At 44.9% G+C, this 19,790-nt stretch overlaps 1 protein-coding gene across 3 annotated transcripts in view; it reads right to left on the bottom strand.

Annotated features, from left to right (window-relative positions):
* CERS4 (ceramide synthase 4) overlaps positions 1-3,203 on the bottom strand; it is a 54,491-nt gene extending 51,288 nt beyond the window's left edge. Inside the window, exon 1 of one of the 3 annotated variants that reach the window (XM_083811451.1) lies at positions 3,054-3,203. The gene's annotated coding sequence lies outside the window, so the exon portion shown is untranslated. Of the gene's footprint in view, positions 1-2,284; positions 2,344-2,474; positions 2,637-3,053 lie in introns of those variants that run through there. The other 2 variants (XM_083811452.1, XM_083811453.1) reach the window with 2 other exon arrangements.
* Positions 3,204-19,790: the final 16,587 nt, after the last annotated feature.

Genomic DNA, 19,790 nt, shown 5'->3' with positions numbered 1-19,790 from the left:
TACTGCATCCAGCCCTGGGACCTCCAACATAAGAAGGACACGGACTTGCTGGAGCAGGTCCAGAGGAGGGCCACAAAACTGATCAGAGGGCTGGAACTCCTCTCCTACGAAGGAAGACTGAGAGAGCTGGAGATGTTCAGCCTGGAAAAGAGAAGACTGGGGAGACCTTATTGCAACCTTTCAATACTTAAAGAGGACTTATAAGAAAGATGTAGAGATTCTTTTTACAAAGGTGTGTAGTGTTAGGACAAGGGGTAACGGTTTTAAACTAAAAAAGAGTAGATTTAGATTGGATATAAGGAAGAAAATCTTCACTATGAGGGTGGTAAGACATGAGGTTGCCCAAAGCCCTATCCAACCTGGCCTTGAGCGCTTCCAGAAGTTGTTCATCCATAACATTCACTGATCTAGTGAAAGATGTCCCTGCCCATGGCAGGGGGGAAGGACTAGATGGTCCTTTCCAACACAAATCATTGTATGATTCTATGAACAAAAGATAGCTGAACTTTTAACAGGGGTATCTATCTCAAAGAACAGAAAGCTATTAGACTTTCCTGAACCCTTTTTTTATTTCTTGAGCCCTCTTAGGCTCAGGAACATAATCCACATTGAGCCCTCTTAGGCTCAGGAACATAATCCACATCAATCGTCTTTCAAAAACACACTCAATTTCAGGAATGACTGATAAAGTGATTCTTGTGTTTACTGGACACCACTAGGTCTATAGAAGATTGGCTATTGTTGTGATACTGACTCTTCAGAACTTGCTCTCTCCTTCGGACCAAATACTATTTAAATTCTGAATAGAAAAGGATGTCAGAAAACCACAAGTAACCTTCAAAACCACAATAAAAATGCCTTCCATCAAGCTTGTGACCTTGTGCAGAGAAGAAAAAGAACTTCCTCAAGTGAAGCCCCAACTTCTGGGCTTCAGACTTCAGACAGGTCACTGAGTGTCCCCAGGTAAACTTGGGAGGAAAGAGTGGATAGCTTAGACACCCTCAAGCACCACCACTGTCTTCATTTCTTTGTAGACTAGGGTGTCCTTAGACATCCTCTAAGAACAAGCGGAAAAAGCACCAGCCCAGAAGGGACATTTTTAATTTGGATTAGAGCTGAAGTATATCATTAATTCCTCAACCACTGCCTGTAGAGATTGCAGCAGAAATCTAATCTTTCACTCATGAACAGAGAAGCTGAGTCTCTCTGAATTATGTGAGTGATAGGCTACAATAATAAATCTAGTTTCTGTGGACTCAGGTGGACTGCAATGGAATGGCAATGTAATAATTACTTTTCACTGCATATATTTGCTCTCCTTCCTGCCGGAAGCAACTATCAAATTGAGTAATCTCTTCTCTTTGCTTTATCTCCTTAATGCAATTCTAACAGAAGAAGGGAATTAATAAAATTAATATTTTATATGAATTTCATCAGTTTGTTACAGCTACCCAGAACAGGTATTCCTCACTGAGTAGCATTGATTCTAGATAAAGAGAAATTTTGGCTTAATATCAGATGCACTGTTCAGTTTTGCCAGCTTCTTTGATGCACTGAAACATCAGCATATCACAGTCTGATTGTTTCCAACATACAGCCTTGGGTTAACAATATCAAAGAAATCGAAAAAAAAAGGCTCCTTTGGGTTTCTAAGTCTCCGTACATCTCCTAAATATCTTGATAAACTTGAGCTTGCAGATAGATGAGTCACCAGCACATTTTCATATCTTGCAGTTGTCTCTGGTCAGTCAGAAGAAAGACTGGCTCCTTTGGAGGACAGAAGTCTCCATGTTCGTCCCCTCAAACACACTTTCTGTCTGACTTTTGCAAAACTTAAATAAGACTTCACGTTAAAATTGCAAAACAAGAAAATTTTATCTTCAGATGTAGATAAAGGTGTAGGTAAGAAAGTAACCATATTCAAATCTTGCTAGCTAGAATTCAGATGTCTGAATTCATATAATTCGTCATCATCTACCCTGGAAACATTCATTTCATGCTCTGATACCTAACTTGATTCAGACTGAACTGCCACTGCCTCATAAACTTACCATACAAGCTGGCTTTAAATGATTTCAGAAGTGCAAACTGCAATCTAAAACTTATTTTTTTTCTTTCAACTTTAGCCTAAGCTGTTTTTTTTTTTATTTTACTACTTGAATTTTGATGAACAAATAAATCATTTTTAAAAATCATTTACTGTTATAAAAGATTTATAAACGTATTCATGAAGACCCGTGGCCAGCTTTGCCTTTTTTTTCTTTCTGGGAACAGTTTTCATTACCAGCAATAAATTTTTTTCTTTAATTTCATCCTCCTTCCATGCAAAGGGTTAAGAGTGAACCTACAGCAGCTACCTACAGGAAGACAGAATGGTTTCTCAAAATGTACCATTGCAATTGCCTGCTCTGACCTTCTTCACCGCAAACACAGCTCAATACCACCCCTTATTTCTGCGCTGATTTCACACTAACCGGCGGTGCTACACCAGAAGAATGGAAAGCTCTCCTTTTACAGCGGAATGGCACGAAGGATTTTTCTTTTCCCTCCGGACGGGCAGCCAGCAGCAGGCCGACCAGCACTCCACCAGCAGCAGGTGAGACACGGATCCTCCCAGCTCTTCCCACAGCACGGCTCTGCTGGGGCGGGGGGGGGGGTGCCATGAGGGCACCCTTTTGGCTGCTCCTTGCAGCCCCAGCAGGAACCCGTGCCTCAGCAGATCCTCGCACCGTGACGGCGACTCCCCCGGCCACACAGGGGCCGCCGCCCGCTGCTCGGGCCCGGCACAGCCGGTGCCCCTCACCTCCGCCCCCGCCACCCCTCCGGTCACGGCCGGCTGCGCGGGTACCTGACCCCGGAAAGCCTCCGGCACTGTCGCTTCGCCCCCCAAGCACTGCCCGCTCCCCCGCCAGGCACCGTCCGTCCCCCGCAGCCCCCGCTCCGCCAGCGCTCACGCACTCTCCCCCCGGCCCCGCGGGCTCCCGCCGCTACTTCAGCCGCCACCTGCCGCCCGCTCCCCCGCCAGCCCCCGCCGGGCCATACCCGCCCCTCACCTCCACCTCCCCCGGACACTTCCCCGGCCCCCTCTTTCTCTCTCTCTCCCCCGGGGCGGCGCCGTCCCGGTCTCCGCGGAGACCCGAGCGGCGTCCGGGCTCTGCCTGCCCCCGGGCGCGATGAGGAGGCGGCGGCCTCGGGGCGGGGCCGGGCCGGGCGCTTCTCCCAGCGCGGCGGGGAGGACCCCGGGCGGCGGCCGGGCCTGGCCTCCCGGCCTCGGGGAGCTGCCGTGGGGAGGTCCCGGTTGGTCTTTTCCAAGCTTAATGATTCCATTCCGTGACCCGAGTGGGATGGTCCTGTGCTGAGCCCCGCGGGGAAGCGTCTCCCAGAGGCCGGAGGGCTTTGATCATAGAATCATAGAAACAGGGTTGGAAAGGACCTACCAGATCATCTAGTCCAACTGTCCTCCTGTCACCAATACTACCCACTAAGCTACTAAATCATATCTCTCAGCACCTTGTCCAGACGCTTCTTGAACACCGCAAGGGACGGTGACTCCACCACCTGCCTGGGCAGGCCGTTCCAGTGCCTGACCACTCTTTGAGAGAAACAATTTTTCCTGATATCTAATCTAAATCTCCCCAGGCACAACTTGTGGCCGTTTGATGGACACCCAAAACCATAATGATGGACACCCAAAGCCACAAGCGGGGCACCCAGGCCTGCAGGGGCCAGGATGTGAAGAGAGTGTGGGGGTACCAGCAAGGGAGGAGAGGCTGGTTCTGGTGACCCTGGATGAGCCTTGCCAGGAGTGATGCACCTAGGAGGTGACAGGACCATTACAGAAATGTCCATGTGTGTTTCAACATTAAAGGAAAATTTGGCCTGTTTGCCTTCCCCAAGAGGGAACGAATGTCTCTAGGAAGAGAAGCAGGTGTCATGAGCTGGAAGGGACAACTGTGCTAGGACATACATGCCATGGCAGCCCTAATACAGATGGAGTACCACCAGAACAAAGCCACCGACTTCCTTATTTTCTGAGCTTTCACTGCATGTCGATACTGTTCTTTGCATGGTGCCATTTATAGCTGTCAAAGTGAGAATTAGATGCTAATGAATTAGCCTAACTATTACTTTATATGCACTTTTCACAAGAGCAAACTAAAAGATAAGGAAGGTGTCATGGGAATCTTCATCATGAGACTCCTGCTCCTGCTGCAGTTTGATGGAATGGCAGCCATCCTGCCACTGCCCTTACAAACCAGCTCCTGCTCCTTTTCTCATCATACATGCTTCCCCCTTTTCTTTCGCTAGTTACCTCTTTTACTTCCAATACTCTCCTAGACCTCTTTATAATGGATCTGCTAATTTCATGCCTGCTCTATCACTTGTGTAAAAATACATTCTAAAATGCACACATATGAAAGTATGGACATGCCATTGTATTTTAAAATCCAGACATTGTGCATCAAGCAGGACATACAGCAGCCTATAAAAGTTTAAATAGATGATGCTGGAGCCCATTTCTGCAGTTCCATGTTTCTTTTGCCAACAGTGAACCTGGTTAGTTTAACCCAGTATTTTCTTCATAAACATTATAAGAAAAGAGACAGAATAAAGTCCCTCAGCAAATTGCAGCTGCCCTTTATATGATAAAACAAGGGTTGAGTACTACATGTTATTTCAGCCTCTTGATGAGGCAAGTCAAAACAAGGAGAAAGAGCTAATGCAGTGGGCTACAGCTTTGGAATCACTGCAATACAGCTGGGTAGATTTTAAGGCCAGAAAAAAAAAATGTTAAGCTCATCTATTCTGTCCTCCTGAATTACGTAGGCCAAAAAAAATTCCACCCCATCATTCTTGCTTTCAAGTCTTGGGAGTACAGATCATGTGTACTATTATTGTTTGCCAGTGTGCTATAATGCATTCTTGGAGCACTTAAGACTGTTCTCTCATCTTACTAAAACACTTTCTATCAGTTCTTTATTTCCAGACTTTTCTAAAGCTGTAGCCAGTATGGTTTTGATAAATATAGCTATAAATACCTGTGTAGATAGAGCTGTTAACAATTTAAAATCAAATTTAGTCACTTGTTAAAGTTTTTTTTGCTTACCGATTGTATTTCACATGCTCAGTTCCAATCAAGCAACACATAGTCAAGCATGTAACTGACTGATGGCTTGAAAATGGTTTCTGCTCCAGATTGCCATGAATGTACTAGCATCTGTACAAATATACTGGTGAATATTTGCACAAAGTATTTGGGCCCTGGAGTAATAACGTCAGGAATCTCTAGCCATATCATATTCCCTTGGGTGGACCCCAATGCTCCTACATGCATTAGTGTTCCTGTAGCTAGTTGAATGGCATCATCAAAACCAATTTAAAACAGTGCTTGACCAGCAGTCTTTGTATTGTAAATCCAGCTTTTCTGGGTTTGATCCAAAGCCTGCTGACATGAGTGAAAAGCTCCCACTGACTTCCAAAGGACTTGGATTGGGCCTTCCTTGGGCAAAAATCTGCTAATTTCAGAGCAGAGGGTAAATAAAACAGAAATGTTTAAAAACGCTGGAACAAAGGAAGGGGCTTTGCTCGGGGTGTTATTTGTCTTTCTCACCCCCTCACCCTGGTTAGCTGTGACTTCCTCAGTTACAGAGGTGGAATATGAGTCACACTGCTCAGAACAGAAATTTTTGCTTAATCACCAGAGTCACCGGCACACAGGGCCATCATCAAAACACAGCACAAACCTCAATGCCCCAAAGCAATTCAGGACACAAAGCCTTGGTGAGGAGCCCTGGTGCACAGGGACACGACCTGTGCATACCTTGTCTTTTATATAAATTATGACTCATTTTGAACTCTGACTGTGAGTGCTGAACAGTGCCCCTCATTGTGACTGTAGAGGGTGCTCCCTTAAAGACTTAAAAGTTACCGGTCTTTTTATAGTATGCACCTCGAGACATCCAAAGGGGTCTGGAACACAAAGAGGGACATGCAGTCTCTAAATATCAGGCTTCTTTGATTTTTTTCAGAAAATAATTAGGATTTGAGGTACTTAAAAATAACTTTAAAACAGGCTGACAAACCCATTTTATTATTTATATTACAATATATCTATGAGTAAGAAAAACTGGTAGTTTGAATGTGATCATTTATCCGCTAGCTGCTTAATATGGGCCAGATGTTGAACAGTTCCTCTGCTTATAGTCTATGAAAGAGTCACCCTTTGGAATTCTGTTTGTCGAGTCCAAATAAATCTCTGACCAGATCTGGTGGTCAGTTTGTCATCGATCTCTTTGGTTGTGATGTGCTGGACACCCTGCGTGTGCCCTGTGTCAGCCTGGACAGCACCCTCAAGTGGAAAACCAAAGTCCCTGCACACCCAATCTGTCCCTCTCGGTACACCTGAACTTCAAACATAAATGGGTACTGGTGAATATACAGCATGGCCACAGAATCACAGAATCACAGAATTGTAGGGGTTGGAAGGGACCTCCAGAGATCATCAGGGCCAACCCCCCCGCCAAAGCAGGTTCCCTAGAGCAGGTTGCCCAGGTAGGCATCCAGACGGGCCTCGAATATCTCCAGAGAAGGAGACCCCACAACCTCCCTGGGCAGCCTGTCCCAGCGCTCCGTCACCCTCACCGGGAAGAAGTTCTTTCGTATGTTGGTGCGGAACTGCCTGGGCTCCATTTTGTGGCCACTGCCCCTTGTCCTGTCCCCACAGAGCACTGAAAAGAGGTGGGCCATGTCCCTCCGTCTCCCACAATTCAGGTATTTATAGGCATTGATAAGATCCCCTCTCAGTCTTCTTTTCTCAAGGCTGACCAGACCCAGGTCTCTCAGCTTCTCCTCCCAGGGGAGATGCTCCAGGCCCCGTATCATCTTTGTGGCCCTCCGCTGGCCTCTTTCCAGGAGATCCCTGTCTTTTTTGTAGCGGGGAGCCCAGAACTGGACCCAGAGCTCCAGGTGAGGCCTGACCAGGGCAGAGTAGAGGGGGAGGATCACCTCCCTTGACCTGCTGGCCACGCTCCTTTTAATGCACGCCAGGATCTCGTTGTCCGTCTTGGCCACCAGGGTACACTGCTGGCTCATGGCCAATCTGTCGTCCGCCAGGACCCCCAGCACAGAAGGAAAGCACATTCCTCTCTGGGCTACATAGTTCCCCATTGCCTCCCATCATCTCATCTCTTCCGGTAAATCCGGCAGTCTGCAATACACAACGAGAAATCCACGGGGAATCCACAACCCCAACATGTTCTTACAGACCTCGAGGGGGAGGGATAGGGAGGAGATGAAGTCCTCTTCCCCTCTGAGAAAGCACTGCCACGTATTTAGATATAAACGGAGATACCATTTAATGTTTAATTGATTTAATTGATTCAATTTATTTTACAGCTTTTTAATTTGTGTGTTCATGAACACTTAGCTTCATAGTGACCCCAATGTTATTTCTGAGGGTTAGATGTACTCTAAAAACTTCTACCTGCATTGGTTTTCAGGGGATTTAGGAACAAGGATGTCTGGCTTGTGTAGGTGAAAAAAAGGTGCCGAGAAGCTCTGCTCAGCTAGTGCAGTGGCACCTCTGGGTATCTGCAGCAGCACAACCTCAGATGTACAAGAACTTGCTGGTGCGGTGGCAGAGCTGTGACAATACGATGAAGTTTCAGGAATCGTGCTCGCAGATACCAGCGTTCTGATATTTTACCATGCATTTATCTTTCCAATAAAATACGTGTGAAGCTTCACTTTTGCCAAAATTCAAATGCAACATGAATTGTGCACTTCTTGCTAGTGACTCTGTAATAAGCCAAATGGCAGTCTTTGCCTGCTGTTAAAATGCTTCTTTCACTTTGATTTCAGGTGTTCAAATGCAGACAGAACTGAACTTCCTCAAATCACAGCGTGACAAACTGTTCAAACAGGATCCACTTCCACTTTTTAGGAGCTCCCAAAAGCGCTAATAAAAGTGCCATAATTTTCTCTAATGATCCAAAGCATTGCAGCTTGCAGTGATGTTAGACTGTTTTGGAACAAAACTGAATTCTTTTCCTCTCAATTACTTTCCCTTCTGTTTACCTCACTGTGCTCTCCTGTGACCTTTTCGGGTCTCAGAGGGAGGTTGTGTCAGCAGTTCAAGTGTTGATAATGTTCCTAGCGCTATGGCAGTCGGGGAGGGTTGCAGCAAGTAAGCGACCCAAGATGTGAAAGGCTGTTCGTGCAAGCACTGGAGCACTTCTTGCAAAGTTTCTATTGTTCATAGCAATGGGCAAGGAGGCAGTTTCTCCTCCCCTCACATTTTAAGGAAGACCAGGGCCCAGTGGCAAAGTTCTGTAGCAGAAAAGCAGACAAGTTACTCAGGTGCTTTTTGCATGGTGAACCCACTGCCACTACAGCCCCTCACAATGGGCTTTGCTCTCTGGTAGGTCACGTTTCAGGAAGGAAGACATAAAAGTTCACATTATTTTGTGTAACTCTGAAAGTAAAACTGACAGAGAGAACAGATCTTTGTGAACTGGGTACAGGCCTGGTGCACCTGGAAAGGACTGAGGGCTAAATCACAGTTTTGAGTTACTCAGTCTGAGACACACCGGACTTACTCCCTTGTTTAAGGGAGCAGAGTTGTACTACAACAAATCTATCCAGTAGCTACCTGCTGCTGAAAGAGGCTGTCCTGACTTTTTCATCCCTTATTCCCTCAGGCACAGAGGCACAGTCCTACCATTCATTTTACCCTCTGATGGGCCAGTTTGAGCAAAACCACCAGAAAACTTATTATTATTATTATTTTTAATTAAACCACTGTAAGAAAGATCTTTTACGGGGTTAGTTTTCTTCTAGTTTAGCTGCTTAAACTGGCTCAGCCAGATGCAGGTATGAGTGCATGTGACTGAAGAGAGGCAGCAGCTGGTGCAGTGCAGTTCAACAGCAGGTTAAATCGATCTGTTCCAGCTTGTTACAAACCTGACCCACACCTTACTTTTGGCTTCGTGGTCCTCATACTTCCAGTGTACCGGCACAAACACTCGTGCAGAGGCATTGTAATTTGGCAGCAATGCCACTGAAAGGAAAACAAAAAAAAGATTTTCTCTTTCCCTAGTCCTAATTTAACAAAGATTATTCCAGCCTTGATGATGTTTCAGTATGCATAAGTGATTTTAGCCAACTAACAGCTGCAGAAATTAGGGGTACAAGGGAAACTGTGTAATTAAAATGACCAGCAGAAAAATCTGATAGGTGTGCGTGTTACCTGCCACACAGAATGAAGAAGCAGTGGCATGCAGGAAACAGCTCTGATTCCAAGATTCGTGCAAGCGAAGACGAAGCCCTCAGGTCCTGCCACCTATCTTACCTCATTCCTTTAGCTGAATTTTGTCATCCACTTTTTTGAATTTAAACACACTTATATGTCAGTTTACTCATGAAACAAGTGTTGCAGTCCTGTCTGATACTGTCACAAAAGATACTGTCATCAAAGTAACTTGTACAAATGTTTCATGACCCAGCTTTAGGGATATCAGTGACATTTCTTTTTAAAGGTATCTTATATTCATCTCTCTGAGCATGAAAACATCTTCAACCCTGTTCTTGAAGATAACTTCTACATATTAGTGTTCTCTAAGACTGCAAAGACAAAGGCTTAGATGCTGACACACAATTATTTTCTCTGAAGTAAAGCTGTTTTATCTCATTTTGATTTAGGTATTGCTGTTGGAGGACACAGCTTAACCAGCAGGTCGATTAAGATATGACAGCTTATTTTAGAAACAAACAGTTGTACTGAAAATTTACAGAGACTCTATTTTTCATCAGAGAATGACATTTTGACTAAATAAGGAGTGCTGCCACTTTAAATTATAACTTCTCAAGAATCACACAGCTGACATGAGAAAGTCTGCTCCGCAGCTGCGTCTGGGAAGATTAGGCAAAGGCTTAAGGCCCTCTGTTGCTGGAGGAAAGTCTCCAAAGATAAGTCTTAGTTATTTAAAGTAAATCAGCTGTAATAGCCAATGTGATGAGAAATCCCACAGTGGGATATTAATAGAGATAAATGGATGGGAAGGGTACATTCGCAGGCAGTCTCCTTGCAGCATGGGCAAAACCAGGCATTGTTCTTGGACATCCAGGCAGTTGAGCTGTGCAGACTGTTTTCCTGATGTGAGCCTAAGAGATGATGCTAGCTTTCTATTCCACCAAAGGAAAAATACTCATAATGCCATGGATGGTAATACTGAGAATGTGATGCTTTGCTGCTGTCTTCATCATTACGACAGTCACACAGCAGGCAATGGTGAACAATTTTATGATCCTAATACCTTTAAGTAATACTGAAACCCTCTTATTATCGATAGCCTCCAGACAGCTTCAGAGCCCCTTCTCACAGCTGTTTCGTAGCATCCCTCCTGAGCCTGAGCATGCGCGAGAACTGGGTTCAATCAGCGAACGTAGTGAGGAAGACTATCAACGACCACCAGAAGACCCAGAAAGACCACCATCAGAAACAAATGTACATGTGTCAGGGACATTTACATGGCACAGAGCAGCTCGAACATACTGTGCGTGTCCCAGTGCTTCCCGCAGTCCGCTCACCCACCTCTGCTGCCTGTGTCTGCTGCATGGCCTCACTTGCACATTTTTCTTGCTGTGTGTCAGCCTGACTTGGTAGTCTTTGTGCCTTATGGCCTCGGGTATCAGGATAACTTGGCTTACTGTCTGCTGCTGAAGCTCGGTAGCCTGAGCCAAATTTATAGCTTTGGGAGGGTAATAGAAAAAAGAGAAATGCAGGCCCTGTGAGTACTCTTGGATGCTGTGCAACCCGCTCCCCCCAATCCAAGGCTGTATGGGGAGCCACGTGGGAGCAGATTTGTTCCTATTTTAAGGACAGACCAAAGTATCCAACAGCCACTTTGTCTCCCCTGTACAGTCTGGCAGGATTTGAATTACAAACCTCAAGGGACTGTGCTGCTCCAGGGGATTAGAGAGGAAAGCTGTCCCGGGATCTCTGTCTTTCTTGACAGAGCTACAGAAGTATACGATCTGTGGCTATTATTAGATATTGCAACTTCAGCAAGCAATCCCATGCCCTTTCTGTACTGCTAGGCTCTGCTCTGTCCTGCTGTGATCTCAACCTGCAGCACCATTTTCAGGGTGAACGTGTCACTGGCCCTCACCAAGGTCCCTCCTCCTCCACTCTGAGAGATAAAAGTGACCTGAGAGTGCCTAGCATGCCATGAGAATGTCAGAGCATCCTGCCTCCCCCCTTCCCCTTGCAGAGCCTGTTCAGCAAAACTCAGAACGCTGTACAGGTGATTTTATTTTAAACAAAATTGACCTATTCATATTCATTTTCTCTTTAATTTCATTCACTGATTCTCTCATACCCATATACAAGTACTGCTATGGATGTGTGCAAGTGGTTTGGACAGGTTTGGACACTTGCAGTAACATGGAGAATAGGCAACACTAGCTAAGGAGTCCTCAATAACATCTCCCAGTTCTTTGTGATTTCATGGCTTTGCTGTTTTTAGCATTTACTTTTCCTACCCATCACGAGTTGGCAGTGAACGTGGACTCTGAGCTAGGCAGTATTGCTGACTGACTTTCCTTTTTCTTGTTTGCTGTAAACAGTCTGTCCTTTGTAGTAGGCTGTCCTTTGTTTTCCCAGTGTGACTGTTTTGAGAACTACGAATCGATGTTCTGGTGGCGACCTGCTGCTCTAGGTGCCAAGATCATGTGCCATTCTTGTATTCTCTGCAGTTTCTTCTGGTGCTTTCAGATGCGTGTTCCTACCAATCTTAGTGTTTCTTTACCATTCTCTACAAATTTACCATGAGATCCACAGACAGACAAAACACGTCTCCAGTTGTCATTATTCTATATTAGTTTTGATTAATAAAAAAGGAAAAAATGCGGTTCATTAAGTCCAATTGATTTAAAACATCATTCTGGGCTATGTCAAGGACATATACCAAACAGATGTCAGAAATAGAGATACACGTGTCTGCAATTTATGCTTGCCAATTTCTCCCCAAATCACTGATTTCTAAAATATTGTCTATGATATTACCTTTTACCAAAAACCTCATCCAAACTGCCTGTACTGGAGGGAGCTGAATCCATCTGAGGTCCATCCTCAGAGGTTAAAACAATGCTTTTTCTTAGAAGGAAAAGCATTTAAATACATATAGTAGATGATAAATCCCTGGAACAAGTCCTGGAACTTAAAATTCTCCTTTAAATTGGCAAAGTAGTGATAAAAGTTGCGTTATCTATTGTGTTCATAGGGCATTTCTGCTCCAGAAAATAAAGTCAAAAATAAAATAAACTATTCCCAAATATGCATCTAAATAAAGAAATTCTATGTTGTATTGAGGGACCACTTAACAAAATGAAAACTTCCAAATTGGATGGTAATCAAAATCTGCACTTTAACTGATGCTTTAAACAGACACAACCAATAATGATGACCCAAGCCAGCTATAATGTTACATGACCTATACAAACACTTGCATGCACAGAGAGCCCAGGCCAGAGCTGAAGCATGTACAAAGACCTGAACTTGTGCTGGAAGTTGGGTTAGGGCCTCCTCATATCTCTCCTGCTCAGTGAAGGAGTTGTAACGAATCAGAGACTGAAAGCAGCTGCCATTTTTTGACTCTCAACTTCCCAGTGCCTAATTTCTTAGCTGATAGCCTTCAGTTACACTGCCAGGCCAACCATCTAGTCTTTAGGTCTTGTATCACTTAAGCTGAATGCCTGAGTGAGACAGTCTGAATGTGGTTGCACGTGGGTATTGGTCTCATATTTGTTGATTTGTTGTGCACTTTATCAGGCAGCACAAAAGGCTTCAGGCCCACGAGTATCTTAAGTGTCAGATCTCAGTCAATAGGGAACATGTCCTCCATTCAGGAGATTTCAGTGGGACGTGGACATGTTTTACACTGGGTCTTATTCTAATCAATTATTCCAGTAACCAACATTTATGGTATAACCAAAGACATAACAAATATGTTACAAGCTGCTACATATTTACAAGCTGTGTTACAAGCTGTTCTTTACTCATCCAGTTGCAAGGTGCTGGAAAACAGCCTCAAACAGCAGATGGAAAATCCAGATTGGAATATTGCATTCTTCTGTTCCTGACCACAGTTTATTCTGCAAAATCCCCTCCTGACTTGTGACATCTGATGGTCTGGGAGCCATGATGCTTTTCCCAGAGATGCTTCATGGCTAAAGTGCTGCTCTGCTTCCTTTTCCTTTTGTCAGAAAAACATGTTACATCAGCCAGGCCATTTCCATAAGCTGCACAGTCATATCTACTTGTATCTGTGTTTTGCATTTAGTTTGCCAGGTCTAGCATTACTAAACACTATGGTAACAGGTAGCAAAGTGGAGCACTGAAAAAAAAAAAAAAAAATAAATAAAGCTTGTCTTATCCTCTGGTCACTGCTCCTAACTCTGAAACATTAACCTTTTTACTTATAGTTGGAATTGAGACTTACTTTTCTTAGGTGAAAGACTCAGTTGTTGAAATTTCGGAGGGTCTTGGTTCTTCAAAAACACAAATGTATAGTGATAGAGCAAAAGCTATGCATCCTTGGGCTTTAGGGGCCAGTAGCCTGAATGTCTGGTCTTCAGTTAGAGCAGAAACCAAGAGCACCTTATCCGGAGACTGAGTCAAGTTTGCAAAATCAGTGGAAAAGTTTGTGACTGGTCACAGGCATTTACCTCCATACTGTCCCTCACCACGTGGTTGCTACCTTCAAGGTATAAAAAATCATTTTATGCATCAGTCTTGCAAGTACAGCAGGGCTCTACATGTCCCAAAAGAAATGGCAGCTTCAGAACAATATACCCTCGTGGATATCACACAGTAATGGCCGCTAGCATCGTCGCTGGGCAAAGGAGCACACCGGTTCATGAACAGAACAATATTACTGATCTGAGAGCAGGCTCAACACAAAGCATAATTGCTGCAAGTCTTTCTGGGGCTGGAGTCTGGACTCTAGGAGAGTAGAGAGAAGTTGAAAAGTGGTTACACGCTGCAGAGGTGAAGTAGGCCCCAAAGAAGAATGCCCTTCAATTCCATGCAAACCACAGCAGCTGCAGAAGCTGCTTCTGGTCTTTTGTTGTTGTTGTTGTTTATTTGTTTGTTTGTTTGTTTTGCTTTTTTTTCTTCCCTAGCATCAACAGAGGAGAATTTGTCCATCACTGAAGCAGATCCCCAGAGACCAAAGAAAACGGCCAGCAGAGTAGGAGGGGAACGGAAATTAATCATGCAAAACCCTGGGAGAAGAGCGTGGAACAGATTCTCAAATTCTTCTTGATATTACCAGGCTGACAGACGGGAGTTACTCACACATCAGAAACTAGATGGCAGACTTTGCCTTACAGATCAGGTTTCCAAAGAAGCTCTCTGAAGTCTGGCCATGATCCAAAGCACCTGGTTTAAAGCCGTACACGGCTGCCAAGGAAACAGAAGAATTCCCCCACATAAATAATTGTCATCTCTGCTCATTTGGCTGAGGTGGTAACACTGGGAGAGCCTGGCTGTGCAGCCACTGCCTGACAGGACATCTGGAAGGAATCTGCTCTTTTTGCCTGATGATTCTTTCCTGGGTGTTGAAGATGGCCTTCAAGGAAAGGGTAACAAGAGCAGGTGTGCTTCCTGGTGGTGCCAAACGGGGATGCAGAGAGCGCCCTGGGCAGCTACTACCATTACCTAAGGCCCTGGGTAGGGGAAATGCTGTAACTCCTGCCTTTAGGGTGGAGGGGTTGTTGGTTACGTGGGCAGAGTTCATTACAAATGTAGATGTCTACCTACTAGGCAGCCAAAAAAACCTTCCTTTAGCAACTGGAAATGAAAATGGCACCTCTGGGGGATGTGTCATATGATCTGGAGCCACTTCCCAATTCTGAGTTGGGAGACTGAGCCACCTTTGTATGGTTGGCCTTTCTGAGGTCTTTAATAATTCTTTTGGAGTCTCCTCTCTCCCGCCCTAGAGCATCGTATCTGTTGCACAGGGGCACTTCAGGTGCAAGGGGGAGACCCCTCCTCTGGGTCCATGCAGAGACAAGGATCCACTCTTCCTTGTCCTCTGAGTCTTTCAAATGTGCTCGTTCAGGGCTGGAAGCTGGTTTACCTTCCCCTTGCCAGGACTTAAGGCAGGGCTGTTGCTCAGACATAATAACAATTTGTCAATCTCCCACTCAGATTCCTGAATGCTATGCTGCCTGGTGAGCTCCTCTTGCAACAGAGCCACCTGTTTGAGGAGCTCATCCAGCTGGGCACACTCACACCCCTGACACTCACCTCTGCCTTCAGGACCTAGGGGGTCCTCCAGAGTCTTGCATGTATAGATAAGCATTACTGAGTCTTAATTCCTGTGTTTGGCTCAAAGTGATGTTGAAGTTTTGAGGAACTTCTAAAAATAACTCAGATGCGAAGCACACAGCTCAGACCTCACTGTTAGGGACAGTGCGGTGTTCAGGGGCTCTTCTACAAATCCACACTGGTGCAGCAGGACCAATAAAAGGAAGAAGAAACCAATGGGACACTTGGGCTTCAAGTGAATCAAGTTTGTTTGGATAAAGTCATTTAACTTCCTCTCATTTAACTTTCTGTCTAATTATCTGATACTTTTGGAAGCTTTTCTCTTGTGTAGGGTATCAAGTAGAGTATGTCCCCTAAAATAAAGTGTATTTGATTATGTATAGAGATTTGAAATTAAATAGTGTAAGTGCAAAGGGAGAAAACTGAAAATAAACTCAGGAAAACTTGCATGCCAAATTAGAAAGACACATCTATTAGTGCCTTGTTTGAATGCAGTTAGGCAATTTTCAAGGAAATATCTTAGAAAGGAGATTCCAGTTGTTAATGGGGCCAATTCAGAATTATGGCCCTTAAGGAGAATATGAGAGAGTTTCTGATAAAGGCTTAAACATATCGCTGGACATTGACTCCATCTATTGGTTGTCAGTGGAGGAAGCAATGGGTACAACAACATTTGTCATAGAAAATGACTGTGGTAATTATTCTAACCGCAGGGAAGAAAGTCCCATAGAGTGTCAGAATTTATCAGAATCCATGTAATAAGTTCCAGACTGAAGATAAGCTCCATACTACATATTCAGACCATCTGAAGTAAGGCAGAATAGGGTTGAAAAGAAACATTGTGGTCTATTTTTAGGGGGTTTATGTGCTTTTACATTTGTCAGTGTAAAGGCGTTAGGGTTAGCTGCAGGTTCTCATAAGGATCATAGAATATGCCGAGTTGGAAGGGACCCACAGTGATCATCAAGTCCAACTCCTGGGTCTGCAAAGGACCACTCAAAAAATAATAATAATAAAAAAATCAGATCATGTGTCTGAGAGTATTGTCCAAATGCTTATTGAACTCTGGCAAGTTCGGTGCCATGACCACACCCCTAGGGAGTCTGTTCCAGTGCCTGACCACCCTCTTGGTGAAGACTTTATTGCTGTCTTATGGAGTGAGGGAAGACTACTGATTAAGGACATTCATTTCCCTTCAAGGTGAGCAAGCTATGAAGAATACAACAAAGGAAAATCCAGTTCCCAGCAGAAGGAGCCACACACATGCATGTTCACATTTCAGTGGCTGTGAACATCATCACATGTCCCTAAACTTGCTCCTAGTGGCCCTGAAGATCCAGTTAGGTCAATGGTGGACACTTATATGAATGGCACCTTCTGCAGTCTACCTTGCTAGATAGATGTCTGATGGTGAAAGGTGGCCAGGTCACAGAGAAAGGGACAACAAGAAGTGGTTTTGGAATGATCTAGGAGTTTGTTTTTTCACATATGAGAGGGTCCAGCTCGGGTGTACTTGCAGAGGATGTTTGGGTGGGCTCTTGGCAGTGCTGATGCCAGCTGGGGGCTGTATTGAGTCACGACCATATGACTTCTGTGTGGTTTTTATGGAAAAAACCCTCAAGGCAGATATTGGCTGACACCACATAAAAGTGGATGAATCAAGTGTTTTTCAGACCTTTCTGGCAGGAAAGACAAAAACTTGCTCTGGGTGTGGGATGGAGTATTGACTCCAAACCAAGCTTCACAGGTTCAGCTGTGAGTTGAGTGGGCAGTGGACGAAGCAGCCCACTAGGAACAGCACAATTTCTGTACCACTTGGCCAGTGCCATGGGCTTCTTTCCATGGCGTCACCCCTGGCACAGCTCCATACAGTGTGTGGAGCCATTGAACAGAGCAAGTGGTGTGTGCACAGTACATTCCTCACCTTCCTCATTCCCTTTTCATCCCCTTCCACGGGACTGTAAAACAGCAATTCAAGCACGCTTGCTTTGGCTCTCTGCCTGCCACAGTCTTTCAGCACAGAGGAAACATTGGCACACTGTGCTCCATACTCCACTCAAGGGCTGGTTGGTGATCCTATGGTCTGTGTGTGCACAGGACAGCTTGTATACAGGTTTGTGTGGTGGATGGATGTTGGAGAGAAGATGGCTTTGGTTAAATCAAATAACATCTCTAGAGCGCAGTTGCTTCACTCATTTTTATTAGGCCTCGTTATATTTTGAGATGGTTTAGTTGAGGGTATTTGACCAGCAGTGTTTTTGTTCGTGAAGAAAGTGCTAACAGCAGCTCCAGGGCATGTGGAGAGAATGTGCACAGCTTGCAACAACTTTGGAGTGCAATTTCTTCCAAGGGTTTTCCATCTTGTTCAATTCATGACCCCTCAGAAATTTCCCAGAGCTTCCAGAGAGGGATAGAACCGCAGAAAGTGTTTGCTTTTCCTTGTTCCTTTTTGAAGCCTACTTTGAACATTGAGGAATGGTGGTGCAGATGGTAGGCTCCTGGTTTAGGAACTGAAAACTGCCAGTTAGTTAAACTGATGAAAATTCCTGCATGAAAAATTATTTCAGTTTAAAAGAAAGAAGCTTGTTATATTCGGAGCTGATAGCATTGCCTAGAGATAAGTTTTCCTAATGCTTTCCATTGTAGCACCATGTTTTCTGTTCCTTGTACTTCTGCCAGCATTAACCGCACAGTCTGAAACACACCACATTCCCTGTCTGCCTGTGTCTGAATTATTTGAAAAGTTTGGGCTGAAACAGTTGGGCCATTTCTGAAATAAGTCCAGGAAAAAAACTATTGTTTTGACATATGAAGAAAATATTCTGACAGCCTTTTCTTTGAGAAGCTCTAATACCCCAAACTTTGAATGTGCGTCTGTGGGGATGTGAAACAAAAACTACTTTCAAAGGTGATCTACCTGTAACTCTTTGGAACAATATTGAAATAGATCCAGGGGTGTGGGGAGAAGGGATAAGGATCATCTGGAATAGAGACTGGGAGAGGAGGGGGGCGGGGAGGGGGAGGGAAGGAGGGAAAACAGAATTAGATTAGCGTTATTAATGATGACCAAATGTCATCCTGTTTCTTCATGATCTTATTCCATCACTGCTTTCATGACCTTATTTCATTACTGCTTGCACACCCATTTTTCAAGTGACACATTTCATGATGTACAGCTACTCACTTCCCGTCACACCCAATCTGTGCCATCTGTGATCCAGGTGTGAGCCTCCAACAAACACCTCAGGAGTGGGAAGGAAGGAAGGAAGGTAGAAAGGAGGAAGAAGATAATCTCATAGCTTCTTAACATGATGCTACCGTGACAAACTCCTATCTCTGACACAGAGAGAGGGAATATTGTAGAGGTGGTTCATGGGTGGTCTCAGAGACACATGGCTTCTTTTCAAAGTGCCTGGACTGCTATCCTGCCCTGGAGTTTGAGATCCTATGGTGCTCAGCCTCTGCACCTGAAATCACTAAAGAAGTTTATTGGAAATACGCAATCCTCATTTGTTTGTAGGGGAACCCCGAGTTACTGGGAGGGTTTGGTGTTACTTTTGCTGTCATACAGTTCCTCAGATGAAGACGTAAACACTTCTGCTACTTACAAGTGTGTGTGAGTGTGTGTGTATGCACATATATGAAAATACATGAATCACCCCTCTCAAATTTCCAAATTTTGTAGGAAATCACCTAGGGGAATCGATTCTGTGTTCAGAACAGGACTTAGATTTTCTTGCGGCAAACACATTGTTAGCAAGAGTAGAATCCTGGATTGTGCCAAATGAAGTAAGAGAGCTGGGAGAGATTCCTGTGAAGTGTTTGTAGAGGAGGACTGAGCTGCAGCTATAAGATGCTGAAGCTGGGAGCATGCAGAGGGCTAAGAAGAGGCTGCTAGCAGCTCCAGGAGGAAGACTTTCCGTAGGGAGCAAGTCAGACTGGTCCAACTGGGGTGGAGCTGGAGCTGCAGAAGATGAACTAGTGATGGAAGGGAGAGGGAAGCAGGTTGGGTGGAGACAATAAAACATGAAAGGCTGAAGCGCTTGCTCAATCTGTGCTCTAAAGGGCAAGCCAGAGGGATGGTGACTCCACCACTTCCCTGGGGAACCCGTCCCAATGCCTGACTGCTCTTTCTGAGAAGAAATGTCTCCTAATTTCCAACCTGAACCTCCCCTGGTGCAACTTGAGGCCATTCCCTCTAGTCCTGTCGCTAGTTACCTGTGAGAAGAGGCCGACCCCCAGCTCCCCACCCAATTAGCCTCAGTCCCAGCAAGTTATTAGATTTGCGGAGAGGAGAACATATGCAGTAAATGTAGCTCAGAAAACCAGAGTGGCTTCTGTGTGTGCACCCTCATGAACCTCTCGCCTACCAGGCACTGTGGGATGGAGGGGTGGCAGAGTGCCTTGAAGCTTTCCTTGGTCACACACACCTGTAGGGATGCCGAGATGGGAATAAATT

The sequence above is a fragment of the Anser anser genome (genome assembly GCF_964211835.1).
Source record: "Anser anser genome assembly, chromosome: 25".
Classification (NCBI taxonomy): domain Eukaryota; kingdom Metazoa; phylum Chordata; class Aves; order Anseriformes; family Anatidae; genus Anser; species Anser anser.
This window is presented reverse-complemented; position numbering and strand designations above follow the sequence as displayed.